This window comes from Orcinus orca, chromosome 2 (genome assembly GCF_937001465.1).
Source record: "Orcinus orca chromosome 2, mOrcOrc1.1, whole genome shotgun sequence".
Taxonomy (NCBI): Eukaryota; Metazoa; Chordata; class Mammalia; order Artiodactyla; family Delphinidae; genus Orcinus; species Orcinus orca.
The window spans coordinates 165,588,329-165,612,569 of record NC_064560.1 but is presented as its reverse complement, the minus strand read 5'-3'; the positions used below and the strand labels follow the sequence as shown (position 1 = coordinate 165,612,569).

Genomic DNA, 24,241 nt, shown 5'->3' with positions numbered 1-24,241 from the left:
AACACGATCAAAGGAAACTAATAAAGCTACAATAACTATACCTAAGGAAATGGAGATCTATCAAGTGTTTAACGAAGAATTTAGAATGGCCCTCTTAAAGAAATTCAGAGAACTATGAGAAAACATAGATACACAGCTAATAAAAATTAGGAAAACAATGCATGTAACGAAATTGTAAATTCAACAAATAGAAACCATAACAAAACAGAAACAACAGGAATCCTAGACCTGAAAAATACAATGACTAAAGAATTCAACAAAAAGCTTCAATAGCAGACCTGACCAAGGAGAAGAAAGAATTAGTGAACCTGAATACAGCTCATTTGAAATTATCCAGTCAGAGGAGCAGAAAGAAAAAGAGTGAAGAAAGATTAAGGGAATTTATGAAATTCCACAAGCAAAACAATCTATGATTATTGGAGTCCTAGAAGGAAAAGAAAAGGAGAAAGGGGAAGAAGTCTTACTTTAAAAATAATTCCCAACTCTGGTGAGTGATCTGAACATCTAAATTCATGAAGTTTATAAGTCCCAAGTAGAAAATCTGATGGAGTTTTAAAAATCTGCAGAATACAAAATCAACATATAAAATTCAATGTATTTCTACATTCTAGGAAAAAACAATGGGAAATTGACATGTCAAAACACATTATTACGTAACCATAGTGTAAGAACCATGAAAAAATGAAATATGACTCAGTAAAAGAGGTATAAAACCTACAAACTGAAAATTATAAACTTTGCTTAGAAATTGACAGGCCAATTCAAAACTTCATATGGAAATGCAAACACCTAAAGCAGTCAAAACAAATCTGAAAAAGACTAAGAAAACTGAAAGACTAACATCATCTGATATCAAGACCTACAGTAAAGTTACAATAATCAAGATGGTGAGCTACTGGCATAAAGATAAACAGAGATCAATGAAACAAAATAGAGTCCAGGAATAGGACCATACATATATGTAAAACTGATTTTTACAAAGTCACAAAGGTAATTCAGTGGAGAAAGGATACCTTTTACAACAATAAAACTTCTGGAAGAAAAAAAGATATATACCTTTATGATCATCAGTTAGGCAAAGTTTTCTTACATATGACACCAAACGCATGATCCATAAAAGAAAAAATTGATAAATTAGACTTCACTGAAATTGAAAGCTCTTTATTTAGAAAGACACTCTTAAGACAATGGAAAGACATGACACAGACTAGAAGAAAATAGCTGCAAATCCTATATCTGTTAAAGGATTTGTGTCTAAACTATATAAAGGATCCAATCTTCAGAACACAATCCAAGCAAAACAAAAATAAAAACAAAAATGGACAAAGAGGGCTTCCCTGGTGGAGCAGTGGTTGAGAGTCCGCCTGCCAATGCAGGGGACATGGGTTCGTGTCCCGGTCCGGGAAGATCCCACATTGCCGCGGAGCGGCTGGGCCCGTAAGCCACGGCCGCTGAGCCTGCGCGTCCGGAGCCTGTGCTCCGCAACGGGAGAGGCCACAACAGTGAGAGGCCCGCGTACCGCAAAAAACAAAAAAAATGGACAGAGAGATTTGAATAGATACTCTGCATACAAAAAAAAATTAGAATAGCAAATAAGCACATTAAAAGATGTTAAACATCATTAGTCATCAGGGAAATGGAAGAAAAGTATACTGTGTGGCTGGCCTGGTTCATTGCTTCTATTTAATGTCATGGAATATGAAACAGGGTTTCTTGTAGATAATCCTCATTCCCTATTAAAAAAAAATGCCTACATGTTCAGTTTTTCTGACATGATGTACATTTTAAAAATCATCAAATTCTCCTGAATAAGACATTTGAAGAAAATCTTCATTCAAATATGAAGTTGCCCGTCTAATACACAAACATAAGCCCCACTCTTCAGGGAATTCAGCAGATCTGTCCAAAAATATGAAAACCAGTAAATTCCTGCTTTGCAGTCAGAATATGAAAAAACACTGAATTTGTAGCCTAAGTGTAGTGATTATACAGCTCTCTCAGAGAAATTAAACTTTTGTCATCAGAAATATATTTAATAATTCATTTAAAACAGGTTGCCTTTCTTAAATATCAATACTTTCAATGATTTTGCCATGAACATTGGAACAGTTAAAGATATTAATTTAAGAAAAAGAACCTAGGCACAAATAAACAATATTAGGAATCAAAAGAGAATCATAAGCACAGGTAAAGAATTTTAAAACTCATCACAAAATACTATGAATATTTTCAGGCACTTAATTTTAAAATATGGAAGAAATAAATAACTTCCAGAGGCAACTGAATTACCAAAATAGATTCAAGAAGAAACAGAAATTGAATCAGTAATCAAAAACCTATTTAATTTAAAAAAACTCTAGGATCAGGCGTTTTTATACATGAGTTTCACAAATGCTCATAAGACAGCTATCTGAATTTTTTCCTAGGGAATATAAAGAAATGAAGTTCCAAAATTCCATTCCTGAAATTAGTATAAGATTGATAGAAAAATAGCGTAAAGGTCAAGAAAAGGAAAATTAAAGACCAATTCAATTAAAAACTTATTTTTAAAATCCTAAGTGATATATTAATAAAGATAGCAATGTTTTAAAAAATGACTTTATTCCAAGAATACCTAGTTGATAAGGAATATATAGCAAAAAATCCCTAGTAAAAATCACATTCCATGGATCAAATAATTAGAAGTATTCCTTTTAAAGTTAAGAACAACAGAAAAAATGTCTGCCATCACTGCTCTGTTCACCACTGTGCTGGAAGTCTTAGCCAAGGCAGTAAGAAAATGTAAGACTTACAAACAAAGGAAAGGAAGAAACAACTGTTGTTATTCACAGATGATATGGTCTTTAGTGTAGAAAATCCAATATAATCCACAAACTAATTGCATTAAGAGTTCAGGGAAATTTCTAGATACAGTATTAAGATATATAAAAATTAGTTTAACGTTCCTAAACAACAAGAATTACAAAATGTATCTTTTTTAAAAATCACATTTAAAATAGCAATAACAAAGTGATAAAGTACTAAGGAATAAATCTAAACAAATAACAAGATTTGTATGAGAAAAATCATACATTTTCTGAAGAATTAACCATTCCCCAAATTGACTGGATATAATTCTAACAAAAATTACAAAAGGATTTTTTAATTGAATGACAAGGCGATCCTAAGATTCAAATGAAAGACCAAAATCCTCAAACAGACTAGAAAATTTTCAAAATAATAAACAGGAGGGAGGATCTGCCCAATCAGATAACTAAACATAACTTTAGTGTGGTACTGGCATAAGGTCAGATCAATTAATGGAACCAAAGAATAAAGCAACCAGAAACATCCCAAAATATATGATGGAGGTTATCATTCTAAATTATTAGGGTAAGATAAAGTAGTCAATAAGTGCTTGCTTAGACAGCTGGCTTCCTACTTGGCAAATGTGAAAATTAAATAATCAGACAATCAAAAATTTTAAATTTTAGAAGAAATTTTATATTCCTCATGACCTTGGAAAAGAGGTGAATTTCTTAAACAAGATTTTAAAAGCCCAAACTATAAAAAGAGAGATTGATAAATCTAACTGCCTTAAATAGGAACAGGAATTTGTATGCAATAAAGTTTATAGGCAACTCACCAATGGAGAGAGGATAATGGAAAGTATCTAAATTGTTACCTAGATTATATAAAGAACTCCTTCAAATCTATAAGAAAAAGACAATCTAATAGAAAAATATACAAAATATATGAACTAGCAATTCACAGATGAGAATTTTAATGATTAATAATCCTGAGAAGTGATCAACTTTAAAATTTTAGTTGCCAGGATATTCAAATTAAAACAGAGATAGATACCATTTCTTACCTATTAGAATGATAATAATTAAAAGTAAGACATAGGGGACTTCCCTGGTGGTCCAGTGTTAAAGAATCCGCCTTCCAATGCAGGGGACATGGGTTCAATCCCTGTTCAGGAAACTAAGATCTCACATGCTGTGGGGCAACTAAGCCCACATTCCACAACTACTGAGCTCATGCGCCTCAACGAGAGAGCTCGTGTGCCGCAAACTACAGAGCCCACGCACCCTGGAGCCCGTGCGCCACAACTAGAGAGAGAAAAAAACCCACATGCCACAACTAGCGAGAAGTCCGGGCCACAACGAAGAGCCCACGCCCCAACAAAAAGATCCCACACGCCTCAACAAAGACCCCGCATGCCACAACTAAGACCTGACGCAGCCAAAAATAAAAAAATAGATAAATAAATAAAATAAACAAATATAAAAAAAAAGACATTGAATGTTAGTGAAGATATAGAGAAATTGGAACTCTCATATGCTGTATTAGTTTGCTAGGGTTGCCATAACAAAATACCATAAGCTGGTAGCTTAAACAAAATAAAATTATATTTCCATAGTTATGAAGCTAAAAATCCAAACTCAAAGTGTTGACAGGTCTGGTTTCTTCTGAGGCCCCTCTCGTTGGCTTGCAGGTGGCCAACAGGCAAATGAAAAGATACTCATCACAACTAATTATTAGAGAAGTGCAAATCAAAACTACAATGAGGTATCACCTCACACAGGTCAGAATGGTCATCATCAAGTCTACAAATAATAAATGCTGGAGGGTGTGGAGAAAAGGGAACCCTCTTGCACTGTTGGTGGGAATGTAAATTGATATAGCCACTATGGAGGATAGCATGGAGGTTCCTTAGAAAACGAAAAATAGAATTACCATATGACCCAGCAATCCCACTACTGGGCATATACCCAGAGAAAACCATAATTCAAAAAGACACATGCACCCCAATGTTCACTGCAGCACTATTTACAATCGGTCATGGAAGCAACCTAAATGTCCATTGACAGATGAATGGATAAAGAAGATGTGGTACATATATACAAGGGAATTTTACTCACCCATAAAAAGGAATGAAATAATGCCATTTGCAGCAACATGAATGGACCTAGAGATTCTTAAGTGAAGTAAGTCAGACAGAAAAAGACAAATATATGATACCACGTATACGTGGAATCTAAAGCATTATATAAATGAACTTATTTATGAAACAGAAATAGACTCATAGACATAGAAAACAAACTTATGGTTCCCAAAGGGAAGGTGTGGAGGAGGGGGAGGGGGAGATAAATTGAGAGTTTGGTATTAACATATACACACTACTATATATAAAACAGATAAACAACAAGGACCTACTGTATAGCACAAGGAACTATATTCAATATCTTGTAGTAACATATAATGGAAAAGAATCTGAAAAAGAATATATATATGTAACTATATGTGTGTGGGTATATATATATACACACACATATATAAAACTGAATCTCTTTGCTGTATACTTGAAACTAACACAATTTTTTAAATCAACTATACTAAATTATATATATAATTAAGTTTTTTAAAAAGTAAAAAAAGAATATTGCTATAAAAATATCAAGTAAAATATCTTTTATTTAGAAGAGATTAATCAACATAGCTGTTCATCAACTACCTAAACTTTTAGTCATTACTATAGAGGACTAGAACAGCTAAGATCATTTCACCCAGTAAAAACAATTTTTTAAAAAAGCAATCTATAAAGAGACTGTATATTATTGGCATCCTGCCAATTAACTACTAAGACTACCATAAATTTGGACCATTTATAAATATGAACTAAACTGGCTGAAAATTGGCATTACACTGAGTAACTCAGAGACGCTCATTTTTTATTTGTTTTTTTTTTTCAGTTAGAATTTTAAGTGGCCACTCATGGAACTAAAATATTCCCAGCAAAAGCACAAAAAGTAATTACATTTATTCAAATGTCAAGCTTTGCCAAGAGCTTTGTCAAATTAGACAGATGGAAGAGACCTATCAAGAGAAAATATCATTTTATGCAAATGAACTGCTTCCTGTGGTTATACTTATTCATTTTAGCTAGTGTGTAAAAATTCGAAATGGAACCCAAGAAGGCGTAGAAGGGTCAAGCAACAACATCAGTTTTAACAGAATAATCACATGGGAAAATCTGTATTGAAATTCAGCTCTAAGGTACTGTGATATCAACACAAAATAGGTCTCAGGCTCAATTCTCCAAGGAAACCTGTGACCATGTTTATTTTGACAAGTGAAATAAAGTGTAAACCAGACCATTCTTTCATCATCCAGCAGCCAAAAACAGAACAATCTAGAGTGACAGTTGTCCTTGCTCACTTCAGATGTGACAACAGCACCCCTGTTAATGTAATTGCTTATTTATTTGCTTATTCAGTGTACTGCTGAATTTTCTTTAAATTTTACTTAGAGTTTCACTGAAAACATAATACATGAATAGAGGTTTCTTTTTTTTTTTTATACAGAGGTTCTTGTTTTTTTTGTTTTAATTTTTTATTATTTATTTATTTATTGTGGCTCTGCTGGGCCTTCGCTGTGGCACGTGGGCTTTTGTTGCAGTGTGTGGGCTCTTTGTTGTGGCATGTGGGCTCAGTAGTTGTGGTGTGCAGGCTCAGTAGTTGCGGCACATGGGCTCAGTAGTTGTGGTGTATGGGATCTTAGTTCCCTGACCAGGTATCAAACCCAGGCCCCCTGCACTGGGAGCATAGAGTCTTAACTGCTGGACCACCAGGGAAGTCCCTAGAGGTTTGTTTCTTTCTTAAGGTACAACATTGTATACAATGAATAAGTCTAGTCCCCATGGACCCTCAACAGAGGCAAACACTGTTGACAGTGTCTTATGCACTTTTCTAGAAATGTAATATATATGCCTATTTATTAATAGCTACAAAATATTCACTTCATGGAGACATCATAATCTATTTAACCCTTCCCCTACTGATGGTGATTTAGGTTGTTTTTATAACCACTTATTTGATTCAAGTGCTCGTCTCTCCTCTCTGCTACGTTAAATCTGTGAGGGCACTGTTCTATATCTAGCACCTAAACACATTCTCTGACACACAGTAGCTGCTTCATAAACACTTTTGAATAAATGAACTAACAAATCACTGGCTACCAGAGCCAAGGGGAAAAAGAAGAATGAGGTGGTAAAGGCAAGGATAAAAAACAAAGCTCTTGTCAAGTAGTCAGCTAAAGATCAGAGAGAAGTGAAAAATAAAGCACTCGTAAAACTGAAGTATGAGTAAATGGAAAATCCAATTACTTTGTCAAAAATCTAATTGACACACTTTTTTTAAACTCATGCTTTGCATTAAGAAATGAATACCTTTAAAGGAAGAAAATGCCCAAGATACAGGTTGTAGCAGGAAATTTAAGCATATTATTCTAGGTTTTCTAGGTTGAAATATTATCAAGCTATTCTACTTTTAACACTTAGTGGGTTTTGGAGAAATTTCTACATTTCAACAACATTTCTCAATAGTAAGAGCTAATTTTCTTCATATTCTCAAAAGGGCAAGAGTCTGGTGAGAATATCTTCTGGGCATTGGATTTACAGCAGATTACTGAATTTTTGCCAGAGCTTATGTACCAGGTAGACCTCTTAAAATAAACTATTATTGTGGGGCTTCCCGGTGGTCCAGTGGTTGGGAGTCCACCTTGCAGTGTGGGGGATGCGAGTTTGATCCCTGGTCAGGGAACTAAGATCCCACATGCCGCGGGGCAGCTGGGCCCACACGCCGCAACTGCTGAGCCCTCGCACCTCAACTAGAGAGCCCGCCTGCCGCAGACTACAGAGCCCATGCGCTCTGGAGCCCTTGCACCACAACGAAGAGGCTGCCTGCTGCAACTAAGACCCGACGCAGCAAAACCCCCACAAAAAACAGAAAAACAAACAAACAACTATTATTGGAAAGTTCTTCTTACAAATTAAGGGAGCAGTGAATGACTTTATTAAGAAATGGAAAGACCTGGATGGTCTGCCAGTTCACACTACTGCAAATCTTTTAGATTTGCAAGGTTCAAAGGATAAAATGATAACACTGCAACTACTAGTTCAAAACGTGAAGCAGAACCCTTACAACAAAACCTTGCAAAGCACAGAGTATCCCTGGATGTCTGGCCCAGGAATGTAGCCTCAAATTCTTCTAAGCAGATGCTTCCTGTAACACAGTGGTAAGGCCTTTATATGACACAGGCCCAAACTTGAATAGCTTGCTTATAACCCTATACCAGCCATTTCCTAGCATGAGTAAAAATTTAGAACATCTCAGAAAATACTCATATCAAACTAAGAATATTTTAAAATAAATAAAATTAATTTTTTGAAAATACATTTCCCAAAGAGTAATTTTGTCTCCTTTCAAACATACCTTCGAGGGCTTCCCTGGTGGCGCAGTGGTTGAGAGTCCGCCTGCCGATGCAGGGGACACGGGTTTGTGCCCCGGTCCCGGAAGATCCCACATGCCGCGGAGCGGCCGGGCCCGTGAGCCATGGCCGCTGAGCCTGCGCGTCCGGAGCCTGTGCTCCGCAACGGGAGAGGCCACAGCAGTGAGAGGCCCGCGTACCGCAAAAAAAAAAAACATACCTTCGATTTTTAAGAAATGCTTCAAGATAAGGCAGAGTTGAACCACTTAAAAGTATGTGTGGAAAGGAGGAGAAAAACACAAGTAATTATCAATGAGTTTAGGTTGTTCTCTTTTCTCCTCTCCTCCTCCAACTTCTTTCCAGAAAAATGATTATCTTATTTATATTCCTGATATAGAGGGGACACCATATTCTGAAGCACGTATTTTTCCGTTTTTGCTGATGACTGGTCCTGTCGTTGCTTATTTCACATTTATAAGGTGGGAAACTGGGCTCAGGCAAAAATTAAGTTCTTATGTTCAAAGGCTTGTTTTAAAAACATTTAAAAAATTATTAAAATATCTGTAAATTTTTACTAAAATTCTGAATAAATGATGTCTTCAAACAATATTTCAGTCTTTGGAATAGATAAGTGTAGTATTACGGAAACATAACATTATTTTCCTCCACAACTCAATGATGAAAATAAACTCAGTTGAACTAGGGAAATAAGCATAAGACCCCTAACCAAACACTCAATGCTAAATTAGTCTAGATTTAAATAGATGCATACGTATACTCTTTTCTCCAAAAAACTATATATATATATATATACACACACACACACACACACACACATATATATAGACACATCTAAAAGTAGAAACATGTATACTTATACTCATAATAGAACTCCTTCTATTTTATTTTTTTTAATATTTATTTATTTAGGCTGCGCTGGGTCTTAGTTGTGGCAATGCGGACTCTTAGTTGCAGCATTGTGGACTCTTAGTTGTGGCATGAGGACTTCTTAGTTGCAGCATGTGAAATCTTAAGTTGCATGCATGTGGGATCTAGTTTCCTGACCAGGGATTGAACCCAGGCCCCTGGCACTGGGAGCATGGAGTCTTACCCACTGGGCCACCAGGGAAGTCCCTAGAACTCTTTTAAATTAAATAAATTGACAGATTGCTAGGACTATAACATTTTTGGGGGTTTATTTGTTTGAGCAGAGAAAGGCTTATTGCAAGTACCAAGCAAGAAGAACAAGTGGCTTGTACTCAAAAACCCTGAACTTCAGGATTATGTTTTTAAAGTAAGGGTAGTTCTCATTAGTCCATCTGAATGCTTATCACCAAACTGCTGGTTTCCAAAGGGCTCAATTTTGCAAAGCAAGTTTTGTTGTTGTTGTTTTTTAAATTTATTCCCTACTCTTTTTGTTCTACATCAATAATGAAAATGATAACAGTACAGTAATAATAGCTATTATCATATATGGTACTCTCATTATCTTCAAGGTACTATGTTTAGCATTTAAGATAACTATTTCATTTACAGCAACTCAGAACAATCATGAAAAAAGAAGTATCCTTATACATATGGAAATGGAGGTCCAGAGAGGTTAAGCACCTTTGTTCAAGGTTCCAAAGCTAATAAGTGGTGTAGCCAGAACTGGAATCCAGGCTTTTTATTATTCTTCCCTCCTGTTAGTTAACAGAATAAATTAAAATACATTAAGAACAAATTCACTGTGAGATGGCATAAGCTGTAAATACCCACCTCAATGTTACCAGGATTTATTTGTCTATATTGGGCAGTGATGCTAGAGCGAATTATCCTCAGCTATTTTAAGATATGTGTAAAAAGTTTCCAGGCCTCCAAAGAAAACTTTCACTCTTTACTCCAAGCCAAGCCACTCTGGGATATATAACATTCCAATAAGTGTGACTAAATCAGATTAATTCACCACCATCACTGTAACTGCTGATTAGGGCAGCAGTATAGAGGTTAAAACCACAGGTTTTAGAGGAAGTCAGACCTTGATCAGGGTCCTACTAGCTGTGTGATTCTAAACAAGTTATTTAACTTTTCTAAGCCCCTGTTTCCCTATCTGTACTATGAAAATAACAAGAGCACCACAAAGACTCACATTGAAGAAGAAATGCTTCAAAATAGTGGGGGCTCAATAAATGTTACCTATTAACACTTCCACTGTGTTCTATTGTGGAACAGCACAGACTACTATGGAATATCTTTATGGTACATCCCTAAAATTTTATAAAGATTATAAAGAATATGATGACAGCTTTGCCTTATGAATTAAGGTGCTGAGATAACTAGGATGACTGATCTTTTAAAAATGTAATAACATTCTAAGTATCAAAGTAAGTGTTTATACAGGACCATGCTCGGAAAACTCAATATACTACAATATAGAAAGTCCTATGAGAGAAATTTTCACAAATTTTAAGCTACGATTTATTTTTTAAAAAGAATCTCTTAAGTCATCAAAGAATCGTGTAGTTTCTTATCTGGTTTCTTATTATGCTATCTTGGAGATGTTAGCTGAAAACTATTAAAAGGATAAATAAGATTTAGTAACTTCCCTAGCTATTCTGCACACCCCCACTATAGTCTCCTAGGAAAATCTGAAGGAAAATGAAAATGAAAGAAGGGTGGCTTTTAAAAATGTCAGTCACATTAAAATAGCTTATCATATAAAGAAAGGAATACAATCCTTCTCCAGATACCAGTCTTCATAGCGGCTGTAAATGAATTAAAATCTTTGGAAAGAATTCTATATAAATTATACGCCAATACCAAGAATTCTAATTGAACACTGCTGTTGTCAAAGCAATGATCAATAAGTACATTTAATCTTTATGCATATTCACAACCAAGTAAAAACTGTGGTTTTTATTATATAGTAGATCTATAGTTAAAATCATACTACATCCAGTTTGCATATGCATTTGCATGGGATCATCTCTGTGTATGTTTATTTAACTCAGTTAAAGAAACAATCATTCCAAAAGGGCAAAAAAAAAAAAGTCAACAGAATCTAAATGGGACAAAAATTAATTTCAATTCTACTGACAAAGATTAGATTCCAGATCAGCAATTAGTCAATTCATTTTACAAACTTCTTTTCCATTGTTATTAGGTAAGTTTGTATTTTCTAGCCCAGATGATATTACAGTATACTGATACTTCAAGAAACATAGAAGGGCAAAGTAATTACGTTGTTTGAAAAATAAAAAGCATTTTACAAACAATAACCTCTTATCATTGCTAAAGAATTTCTGGAAGACTCAGTGAAGATATGCCACAGTATCATGTGAAAGGTAATATAATTGTAAATATTATCTGTTGCTTTGAAAGAAAAAGGAAGGGAGGTGGAGAATACCCACTACATCCACAAATAATAATTCTCTACTCAGAGAGCAGCTACCATGTCATATTCAATTCCATGAACATGGCATGGCCCAGCCCAAGTGCTGACATATAGTAAATGCTCAAGAAATGCCTATCAAATGAATGATGCATTAAAGAATGACTAGAGATAGTTTCCCACCAAGCAAAAGAGAGGAATATTTTCCACAAAAGATAGAAATACATGAAATGCATTATTCCCAATGCTGATAAACCCACACAAGTTCAAACAAGATTGCAGTAAATCATTGGACAGCAGATCCACAAGGATTATTTTAGGGGAAAAGGTGATTAAGCATGCCTGCAAATTTTTAAGGTTGTATCCTAGAGGATACACTGTCCTATAACAAATTGCAATGTCCATTAGTATCATTATTAGATAGAACTAAGCTATCTGCATGAAAGAATGACGTTCCTTAAATGCAAGTCCATCCTCTGGTAGAGTCCTCTTTTGCTTTCCACCAAAGGTTGAAGTTTGAAGGACCCTTTATGTCTTTGATAATTAAGGAAGACCTCACCACTTGTGAATTCATCCTCTAAGAGAACACAATCACATCCCCTATAAGAAGCCATTGATAAAATAAATAGGAAAAAAAAATAGGTCATAGGTCACACCCCTCCCCCACCAAAACTGATCGTTCTTTTGTCCATAAATTATAAATGTATACTTTATTTCAAGTCACACTCACACGATCATTTTTTGTGAACTACTTTCCAGCAGAGAAACAATGATGACACAAAACCAAAGTGAAAAATCCTCATATGTATCCAAAGGCATTCAGTGCCTGTTTTAAAAATGGAGCTGGCAAAAAACCAATTGCACATACGGCTGCAAATGCACAAAACTGCAGAAAAGCTTTCATAATTAATCCCTCAGTTAATAAGCAACTGGGAACTTCCTGAAGAACTAGGAGGTGAGATCTAGAAGCAATGATCTTTGTTTATTCCCAGTTAAAAAAATTTTTTTTATTGTTTTGCAATAGATTTTACACCTTTCTAGTCACAACCAAGTCATGCAAAGAATTATTTTAATCAATCTGTGACTTGCTTGCACTGTTAACCGTATCTGTAAAGTGCAATGCTACTAGATTATATATCACACACACGCACACGCACACATACCACAAAAGCTTGCTTTAAAAATACACATTTTTCTTGGTTACACACCAGAATAGTTTAAGAGAAAGGCAACAACTAATTTTCAGCTGAGATATTAAAGGTGGGGCCCACTTCATAAAGCGTTCTAGCCTCAAACTACACTACCTGAGAGATTAAGACCAAGGTAGCGATTCTCCTCAGCTTCCCCTCCTGTTACCAATGAAAAAATGATCACTGGTTTGCAACAGCACAATCATAACAGCACTACCAAACCTTTACTAACTTAACAGTCTTTCATCCAGCAGTATCAGGCTGCTTTGCCAATGCTAAGGAAACGATACAAAACCCCAGTGAGGTAGACATTATCAACAACTGAGGGTTAATCCTTTCAAAGAAAGACTTGGGTTTTTCTTATATACCATCTTGCCTTGTCAGAACAAGGAAGTTAAAGTTAAAAGATATAATGTATTTTAAGCTTTCAGAAGTAGAATCTTACGCCACTTTCATGTTCTAAAATACTTCACAGTCTAAACCTGAACTAAATATCAACATTTTTTATTTGCCTTTCATCAAAGACGGTGACAAGTGATAGGCCACAGACTATTAATATCAAGTTCAAAGATAAATTTGAATTTCTTCATACTGAAATGGGAAAATTTTAAACTAATACCACACTCACTTAAGTAACAAATGTATTCACACAACTATTCTTATGAGGGAACAATTCATCATATGCCCCAAGACTAGGCTTTGTTTCCAAAGCATCAACAAAGTACTTCCTGTTTTCCTCCATTATTATACAACACTACGTATTAAATACGTGTGTGTTAACAAAACATAGATAAAATAACCCAAGCTTGCAGGATATAACATTTTCCTAAGTCAACACAGAAATGCTTTTGTTTGTTTTTCCCCTCCAATGAAATTACAAATGTGTAAAGTTCTCAAAATATAGCACTAACACCACTTCTCCCCACAGAGATTTTTGTCAAAGCAGATGGAGTGGCAGAAGGAGGTGAAAGATTAGTATCCTTTGCCCTCAGGCATATAATTACAGCCTGAAGTATGAGATCTATTTCCAAAGAACACCAGGAGCCTAGGAAAACAATGTCTCAAGTAGGATTTCACTGAAGTACTGAACCCATGTAACTATACATGGTAGCGTCTTGAAACCTTTTGTCCGGAGAAAAAATTATAGGTTTTTACTATAAAACCGACTTCACAAAAGGACTGTCGTTCTCCCATATGCCTAATATATTCTGAACACTAATCTACATTTAGGAAATAGACAAGTGACACACTGGGTGCCATGATGCTGCCATCTAGGCAATGAAACCTTTTCCGTGATTAGTATTCCCCATTGTTTGCTAAAGAGGAGAGAGACATTTCAAGGGATTTTCCCAATGGTATCTGTTTTTTGACCCCATGATGCAAAGATATAAGAACAATTCTACGGCTAAGTCAAGGTGTTCAGATTTCAGCAAAAGCACAAACTCTGCCCCTTTCCTCTCTCTTTATATCCCATGTGACAAATGAACTGGCTTTGTTGGGTTGAAAACACTCACTGCAAAGTTATTTCAAATTCCAGAGTCTTAGAATTAATGTTTTTCATGGTTTAAGTGACTATTAAAATAACAAATTTTCTGCCCATGAACTCATGGTCAACAAGTGATTTTTATTTTTATGCAATCATAAAGGAAAAAATGTGAACTTCTAGGGACAAAATCAAGTAGGCAGAGCTCTCAAACACACAGCTAAAGCAGATTAATCTGACCAGTCCACTGGTGTGTCATGTATTTGTTTCTTTCCTCACAGAGAGGGAGGATATCTCTGAATGGATGCACAAGAAAGTGGTAGAGGCAACTGCCTGTGGGAAGGGGAACTGAGGGGTTGGAGGGTGGGTTGGTGCAGGAAATTGTCATTGTATACCCTTTTGTAGTATTTGAATGTTTTACCATGTCTATGAATCATCTTTTAAAAAACTGGAATCTCATGTCAAATATTATTAAAGTAAGTTACATATACCTTTATTACTGTGAGAGGAAGGGAAAGAAATGAGAGGAAAGGTCTTCATACTGAATGACTGATGGTGAACAACTCTGAGTCAATACGTTTAACAAGGTCCTTGACAAACAAAGGGTGAGTATCAAAGCAAAGATCTGGGAAGCGCCGTGGTGTTCTCTGTAGAATTTTAAGTCTCAGTGCCAAATTCTTATTTTCAAGCTTGTATAGACTCACCGTTCCTTGTTTCTTCTATGTGCATACAGTTATATAATGCTATTAATAGACTCTGATATTGCAAGAAGAAGTTTCTAATGAAATCAGGACTCTTTCTAAACGATGTTCCACCATAAATAAACTCACCCAGATAATCTGTAAGAACAAGGAAGTAGTAACCATTGGTAGATTTTACGACCCTTTTTCCCTGCCAAACACTCACTACTTAAAATTGCCTGTCTTCTGCATATCATTGAAGAAAAAAACCAAAACTGAGGAGGGAGGAGGGGAAAAAGGAAAACAGTGAAAGAGAGGTTGGAGAAAGAAAAGAGAAGGAGGGAAAGAAAGGAGAGAAGAAAGAAAATCTGATAATACGATCTCTGCAGGACTAAGAATCACTGTTCAATCAAAAGACAATTGTTAGTGCTTCTTACATGCCATGTACTTAAGGACACAATCATGAATCAGAAACATCTACTACCCTCAAGGAGTTCACAACCTGGTGGAAGAGTCAGGCACAAATGCTGAAATATGAATTACATTACACAATAACAGTTATGACTTTGTATATAAGAGTTTGGACTACAGCAAGAAGAGACAACGTCTGGTGTAGCTAAGGACTTAAAAGGGCATCCTGAAAATTAAGGAGGAGTTTGTTGGATGATGAAGGAAGGGAAAGCTATCTGAGCAGAAGAAAGAGCATGAGGAAATGAACAGCAGTATGAAAGAGCACACTGTATTCAGGAAATGTGGATATAATTTTATATGGCTGGAGCGTATGGCACATAGGAGAATAGAAAGTAGAAGTGAAAAGGAAGGTTTTATGGTAGAAAAAGGAACAGTGGGAAATTAAGCTAAACGAGCTACTAGGGTCAGTTTTCTTAAACCATAGAAGAATATTTGTTTTAAAAGTAAATTAATTGTATAAATATTCACTGGGGCAAAGGTTGGTGTTAGTATTTTAAAGAAAAAAACAATTCTTTTCAGAACACAAATACAGTAATTATTGATGTATAAATGGATGGTACTATATATCAGGTCCAGTGGGCTCTCTAATTAGAAATAGTTTGTTAGACTTATTTTGGTTTACATGAACTCCAAAGCAGTACAGCTGTATTTATCTTCAAATGTTATATAACTCCCAGTTGTCATTAATTCAAATTGATTACTTTCCCCTCAAACAAGCAAATCAGTAATGTTACCACACAACTAATACATGGGTACATTTGCTTTTATAAAATCAGGCATGCATACACAAAGTAATTCTGCAAATCTAAGCCCCAGTAATGTTTATATTTAGCAATATTTTAACAGTCCAAGACTGCATGAGGTTCAACGTTAGGACTGTACTGTCATCTTTTACGCCTAATTTGTAAAAGCTTCTAAATGCTACCTAAACTATATAATTTTATTCACAAAATAGTAATAGCACATATACTAAAATAGGTAAGTTTGCCTAAATAAATAATTTCAGCCTATTATGTACAGACACATACACACAGATGTGCAATGCACACACACAGGGCCTATTATTTGCTCTCTTTGTGATACAGTGTGGCTCTATACACCACTACCCTAAAAATATCTCAATTCCATCTATTATTACTTGTATAAGAGAGGGAAAAGAGCAGTAGAAAAAGAATCAGAAGACTCGGACTCTTGTCCTAGTTATAAAACAAACTAAATATTTGACTTACATCATTTCTGGGCCTCATTTTTAAAAAATCTGTTAGTCATAACTTTTTCCTAAATAAATACGTACTTTAATAATTTTTGTAAAAGTTATTACATACTCTTTGAAAGAATTAACGTGACTTAAAAGGAAGTACGAAGAGAGAAACCTCAAATAAATACTACCACATAGAAAGTTAAAATAAGTTAACTTTTACATTAAGATAATTCTAGTCATTTTAATGCCTACATCAAAATAGATTTGAAAGCGTTTATAAAAGTTGGATTATACTGTTTGTGCTTTTAAAATATAATACACTTAATCTTACCTGAATTTAATAGAAACATGTCAGTGAAAATTCATGAATTTCTCAATTTCAAATGGATATTTTCTAAAAGATCTAAGGTTAAAAAAATGTGAAAATATTAATAGACTGGAGTGTCTTTATAAGTACATTTAAAAATTTAGATATTATTAACTAAAACACAAGAATACTCTTATGTACCCTCAACTCAAAATTTTGTTGGCATGTTATTTTTCACACTGTCAAACTTTATAACAAATATACCAGATTCCATAATCACAAATTGTATAAATGTCTTGTATTTCATATTAAATAGAGTCACTGCCAATTTTGTTACCGATTTGTTTTACCTTTTAATTGGCTGTATTTCATAATTAAGTGATTTTTTTTTTTTTTCAAGAAGGACTCATGGGTACTTGGGAATGTCTGCCTGCTGAATTTATACTTACTTGAATGGTATCTTGGCTAGGAACAATATTTCTTGATCACAGTTTCTTTATTTCAGAAGTATATAGCTATTGTTACACTGATCTCCAGCACTGACTGTTCCTGAGAAGACGTTTACTAAGAGCTCCATTCAACCTTCCTCCTTTGATAGTCTTTCTGAAAACCTGGAGAAATATCAAAGTTCTATCATTTAACCTATGTATGCCAAGCAATCAAAATCACTAGGACTCAAAATATTATTTTGACTTGAGGACTCAATTGTTAACTCTTTTCAAGAAAACTTTATTATATCTTTGAATAATTTTTCTCTTCCACATTTTCCATTCTCTACCTCATGCAAGTATGTTAATGCTGGATCTTTGCTGGTACTCCATATCTATTACATTCTGTTTTAATCCCTTGCTTTTTCACCTTCATTCTCTGTGACATGTCAAGCTTTTCTTCAATGTCAGTAATTTAATATTTAGCTACTATTTCTATCCCTTGCTATTTCCACTTTATCGTTTCAGTAATTATATTTTAAGATACCACATAGCATGTATCTTTCTGAGGCAAGGCAGTCTGACTTCCATATGCTGAGTCCTGCCAGCTCTGAGGAAATCAGAAGCTGTTATTTCCAAAGGAAACTATGATAACTAGACATGCCACTCCTCAGCCTTCATTGTTACATAACAACTTTTTAAAATCCCTTTAATAATATTTACTCTCCTATTTTGGCTCCTTGTATCAAGTTTTAATAAAAACTACAAGTAATCATACCTCTGTCAAAAGGGGAACAGCTTAAAATATCCATATTTTTATAAGTGCATGTTAATGTTATTTCCTGTTACTTCCTATTATATATAGCTAGAACCTAACCCTGGCTATCATTTCAAATCAATCATTATTCATGTTAAGAAACCATAAAATTGAGAAAGAGAGAAGGAAAAAGACAGAGATAGAATATCCTAAGAGTTGATGTGGGAGGGAAATGAGATAGAAGTGTTTTAAAATAAAGTAAATAAGAAATATATGAACAAGTAGGAATATTTATTAAAATAATTAAATATTTAGTTTACATATATCCTCAAATTGCAATACATTACTACAGCCAATGGTGACATTATAAGGTCTAAAAGAACAAAGTTGTCTTGAAGTTCAGAAGCTTGGGTTCTAGTCTGGGTGCAGTCATGCACCTTGGGGAAAATATTCAGTAAGCCAACCGATATTCCATCTCTTCAGCTGCAAAAATGAAAGAGTTAAGAGAGATAACCTTTAAAGTCCTTTTCAGTTCTCAAATTCTATGAAGAAGTAAGTAATGTATGGTACAAGGTATGGTAGCCAGACTACAAAATGGCCCCAATGAGCGTCACCTCCTGGTGTGCACTCTCTTGTAGAGTCATTTATAAAGTAAAAAAAACAGTCATCAACTGGAAGTACAGACCATGGTCTTATAAAGTTTTTAAACATCATTAATAACCTTAGCAGTTAAAGTCAAAGAAACATCTCCAGGCCTACTCTTTCCTAGTGATGGAATATTTGGAGAGGAGAAGGGTAGAATTCAGTAAAGAGAAGAGAGGCAAAATGGCAACCTATATGGCATGCACTTTAAACACCCATCTTCCTACAGCTACCATCAATTCTTGTCAATTTTTACACTTTGACATAAAGATACATATATATTTTTTTCTAAAAGTCCAAATACCATTTACAGAAAATGTCAGGGTGCTTCCCAAATAAATTAATCTCAAGAATTTTACCTTGAAGCAGTTTGGATTCAACAAAAGAAAAATAAAGAACAGGCAGAACAATCAGTGAAGAAAAAAAAAGAAACATATTAATCCTTACAGTGAATTTCTCTAGAATATTTTGGTATTAGAATTCTAAATAAATGCATTCCTAAGAACATATTGAAAAGTTACTCTGAAGGAGGCACTATAGAGTATAGAAAGATGAATGAAACAGCCCCTGCTTTCAAGGTAGTTACAAAGGAAGAAAGGGGTTAAGATAAAACAAATCCATAAATGTTTTTAATACAATGTCTAGTAAAATACTATGAGAGATAATATGAGACTGATTTTATGCTAGAAGGAACTGAGGAAAGGCTTTGGAGGAAGCTGACTGGACAAGAGCCTTGAAAAGTGGACAGGATTTCAGTGGACAGAAAGAATTCTCAGGGCAGCAGAGAAGAGTATGAATGTATGGACATTTAGACATGCACAGATGCATTTAATATATACAGAAACTGCATTCTCTTGAGGCTTGAACCTTGAAAGCAAAATGCACTTTTTAATTTGCTTGGTTCTCTAAATAGAGAAGTTTAAAATATTTAAATTAAGTCTGTTATATCTTTGTACATTAATATAACCCATAATTCAATTCAGCATATGCTTGCTTGTTTTCACTTACTAGACTAGTAATAATTGTTCATCTAGGGCTTCCCTGGTGGCGCAGTTGTTGAGAGTCCGCCTGCCGATGCAGGGGACACAGGTTCATGCCACGATCCAGGAAGATCCCATATGCCGCGGAGCAGCTGGGCCCGTGAGCCATGGCCGCTGAGAGCGTCCGGAGCCTGTGCTCCGCAACGGGAGAGGCCACAACAGTGAGAGGCCCGCGTACCGCAAAAAAAAAAAAAAAAAAAAATTGTTCATCTAACTTAAGATTTCTTACCTGACTACAGATAATCACTTTACAGATGACTGCCCTACAGGTGTAACACTGTAGACTATAGTTGAGATAAGTGGTCATTAAAAGAACCATTTATGTAAAATATAATTTCTACAAAACTTTCTATTTCCTTTAAATGAGTAGACCAGGCAAATACACGACATCTGATCTAAAGCAGAAGTTCTATATATACAAATATTAGAAACAAAGTAAGATAAAAACCATAACTTACCATACAGGACTATCAATAATATTAGATTACTCAGTCTCTATACAACTGTGCTACAATGTCAGTAAAATACTTTAAAATATCGTACCACGTGGTATATGTGTTTGTGTATACTGGTGTAAGTGTGTTCTAACCTACACTCTAGGAATAGTAAAATACTTTATTAGGGAATAAATACTTAAAGATGTGCTTATATTTTGTTGCTGAGAATTTTTGCACATTCATCAGAGATAGTGGTCGGTAGTGTTTTGTTTTGTTTTTGTAGAGTCCTCATCTGGCTTTGATATCAGGGTAATGCTGACCTCACAGAATGAGTTTGGGGGTATATCTTCTTCTTCAACATTCTGGCCCATATAATTAATAAACTGGCATTAGTAAATCCTTACATATCAATAATTGTTCTATTTGTAAATATACTGACTTCTCCAATCAAAAGACATAAAATGACTATAGATACATGTTGTTTTTAAGCTGGCTAACATCTATTCCGCAGTCCATGGATCAAGGAGTAATTTTGATTTTCAAGTCTTATTCTTTAAGAAATACATTTTGTAAGGCTATAGCTGCCACAGATAGTGATTCCTCTGATGGATCTGGGCAAAGTCAACTGAAAACCTTCTGGAAAGGATTCACCATTCTAGATGTCATTTAACAACATTCGTGATTCACGGGAAGAGGTCAATATATCAACATTAACAGGAGTTTGGAAAAAGTTGATTCCAACCTTAATGGTAGACCTTGAGGGGTTCAGCACTTCAATGGAGGAAGTCCCTACAATGTGGTGGAAACAGCAGGAGAACCAGAAGTGGAGCCTGAAGATGTGACTGAATTGCTGCTATCTCATGATAAAACTTGAACGGATGAGGAGTTGCTTCTTATGGATTAGCAAAGAAAGTGTTTTTTTGAGATGGAATCTACTCCTGGTGAAGATGCTATGAAGATTGTTGAGATGACAAAAAAGGATTTAGAATATTACATAAACTCAGTTGATAAAGCAGTGGCAGAGTTTGAAAGAACTGACTCCAATTATGAAAGAAGTTCTACTGTGGGTAAAATGCTATGAAGCAGCATTGCATGCTACAGAGAAAACGTATGTGAAGGTAGAGTCAATGAATGCAGCAAACTTCACTGTTGTCTTATTTTAAGAAATTGTCACAGCGACCCCAACCTTCAGCAACCACCACCCTGATCAGTCAGCAACCATCAAAATCGAGCGAAGACTTTCCACCAGCAAAAAAGATAATACCTTGCTGAAGGCTCAGATGATGGTTAGCATTTTTTTAGCAATAAAGTACTTTTAAATTAAGTATAGTTAAGTAATTTAATTATATACATATTTTTAGATATAATGCTATTGCATACTTAATGGACTACAGTGTAGTATAAACTTTATATATGCACTGGGAAACCAAAAAATTTGTGTGACTCACTTTATTGCAATATTTGCTTTATTGTGGTGGTCTGGAATTGAACCTGCAATTCTCCGAGGTATGCCTATATATGCTGCCTAAAAGAGACTCATTTCAGTTTTAAGGACACACCCAGGCTCAAAGTGAAGGGATGAAAAAGGATATTACACCTAAAGATTTGACGCAATCCCCATCAAAATTCCAATGACATTTCCCACAGAAATAGAAAAAACAATCGTTAAAGTCGTATGGAACCACAAGAGATCCTGAAGAGCCAAAGCTATCCTAAGAAAGAAGAACAAAGTTGGAGGCATCACACTTAATGATTTCAAACTATAAGCTATAGTTATCAAAACAGTACGGTACTTGTATTAAAAACAGACACATAGATCAATGGAAAAGAATCAAGAGCCCAGAAATAAACCCTTGAATATGTAGTCAACTAACATTTAATAAGGGAGCCAAGAATACTCACTGAGGAAAGGATAGTCTCTTCAATAAATGGTGTTGGGAAAACTGGATACCCATTGCAGAAGAATGAAACCAAACCCCTATCTTACACCACTCACAAATATTAACTCAAAATGGACTAAAGGCTTAACAATTAAAACCATAAAACTCCTGATAAAAACAGGGGAGAAAGATCACTGACATTGGTCTTGGCAATAACTTTTTGGATACGACACCAAAAACACAAGCGACAAAAGCAAAAATTAACAAGTGAGACTACATCAAACTAAAATGCTCTGCACAACAGAAATAATCAACAGAATGAAAAGGCAATCTATGGAATGGGAGAAAATATTTGCAAAGCATATATCTGATTAGGGATTAATAGCCAAAAATACATAAAGAACTCATGCAACTCAAGAGCAAAAAAAAAATCTGATTTAAAAATGGGCAGAGGGGCTTCCCTGGTGGTGCAGTGGTTCAGAGTCCGCCTACCAATGCAGGGGACACGGGTTTGTGCCCTGGTCTGGGAAGATCCCACATGCCGTGGAGCGGCTAGGCCCGTGAGCCATGGCCCCTAAGCCCGCACGTCCGGAGCCTGTGCTCCGCAACAGGAGAGGCCACAGCACTGAGCGGCCTGCGTACCACATAAAAAAAAAAAAAAAAAAAAGGCAGAGGAACTGAATAGACGGTTTTCCAAAGAATACATAAAAGTTCCCAACAGGTACATGAAAAAATACTCAACATCACTAATTATCATATCAAAGAAATGAAATCAGTATCTCCAAGAGATAGCTGCACTCCCATGTTCACAATACCCAAGACATGGAACCAACCTAAGTGTCTGTCAACAGATGAATGAATAAAGAGTATGTGGTATATATACATACAGTCAAATATTATTTAGCCATGAAAGAAGATGGAAATCCTGCCACTTACGACAACATGGATGCGCCTTGAAGGCATTATCCTAAGTCAAATAAATCAGAGAAAGAAAGAAAAATATTGTATGATCTCACTTATAGATAGACTCTAAAAAAGCTGAACTCATAGTTCTGGTGGTTCCCAGAATCAGGGGTAGGGGGGATGAGGGTGGGGTAATGGATGAAGGTGGTCAAAGGGAACAAAGTGACCAAATTATTAGATGAATAAGTTCTGGGGATCTAATGTACAACATGCTGACTGTGATTAACAATATTGTACTGTATACTTGAAAGTTGCTAATAGAGTAGGTCTTAAAAATCTCACACCACACACACACAAAAGGTATCTATGTGAGGTGATAAATGTGTAACTAACCTTATTATGGTAAAAATTTCATAATATATACATATATCAAATCATCACGTTGCACACCTTAAGTGAACACAATGTTATGTGTCAACTGTACATCTGTAAAGCTCAAAGGCAAAAGCAATATTAAGTTCTTTAGCCAACTATATTTCCAATCAAAGGTAGTTTGTTATTAGCTAGGTAGATACTAGAAATATTATTTCATTGGTAAAATTAATTCAACATATATGAAAATGGGAACCAAGAAATGTTGTAGAAGCACTTTGTGAACAATTTTGTAAACAACATGTACGAATGTAGTAAATCCAGTAGACCACAATCTTTCGAATGACACCTTAGGCCTAGGTTTCAAACCCATATGGTGTCCAGCGGCTCATTCAGACATTCTCTGACACCTGAACAGAAGGTAGACCAAAACCTGTTATTAGAATAATGTCACAACTGCCTCAAGAGAACCTTTCATAAAAGATACTTCAAGAATAACTAAAAAGACTGAAAGCACGGACTTTGACAAAGTTATACAACAGACTGTGTGACTGTTTTTGCACCTACTTACTAACATTTGTGTGTAGCAGAATTCAATCTGAGTCTTGCCTTCATTGTAACATATATTAAATGTTAGCAAAACTATGGGGGAGAGGCCTATCTTCCTCACTGACCTCTAGCTTTTGGAAGCTACCAATAACTATCAAAAAAAATCAAATAATAATGACTTGGTTGGTTTGCAACAATCTCCTGTGCACTTGCGCACATGCGTGTATGTGTGCACGTGCACCCATGCATATGCATAGTACACAGTACCATCAGTATTG

At 35.2% G+C, this 24,241-nt stretch overlaps 1 protein-coding gene across 11 annotated transcripts in view; it reads right to left on the bottom strand.

Annotated features, from left to right (window-relative positions):
- Window positions 1-24,241, bottom strand: part of FUT8 (fucosyltransferase 8) — a 319,157-nt gene that overhangs the window by 116,334 nt on the left and 178,582 nt on the right. The window contains exon 1 of one of the 11 annotated variants that reach the window (XM_049706389.1): window positions 16,980-16,990. The exons of the other annotated variants lie outside the window; for them this stretch is intronic. The gene's annotated coding sequence lies outside the window, so the exon portion shown is untranslated. Of the gene's footprint in view, window positions 1-16,979; window positions 16,991-24,241 lie in introns of those variants that run through there. 11 annotated transcript variants of the gene reach the window in all.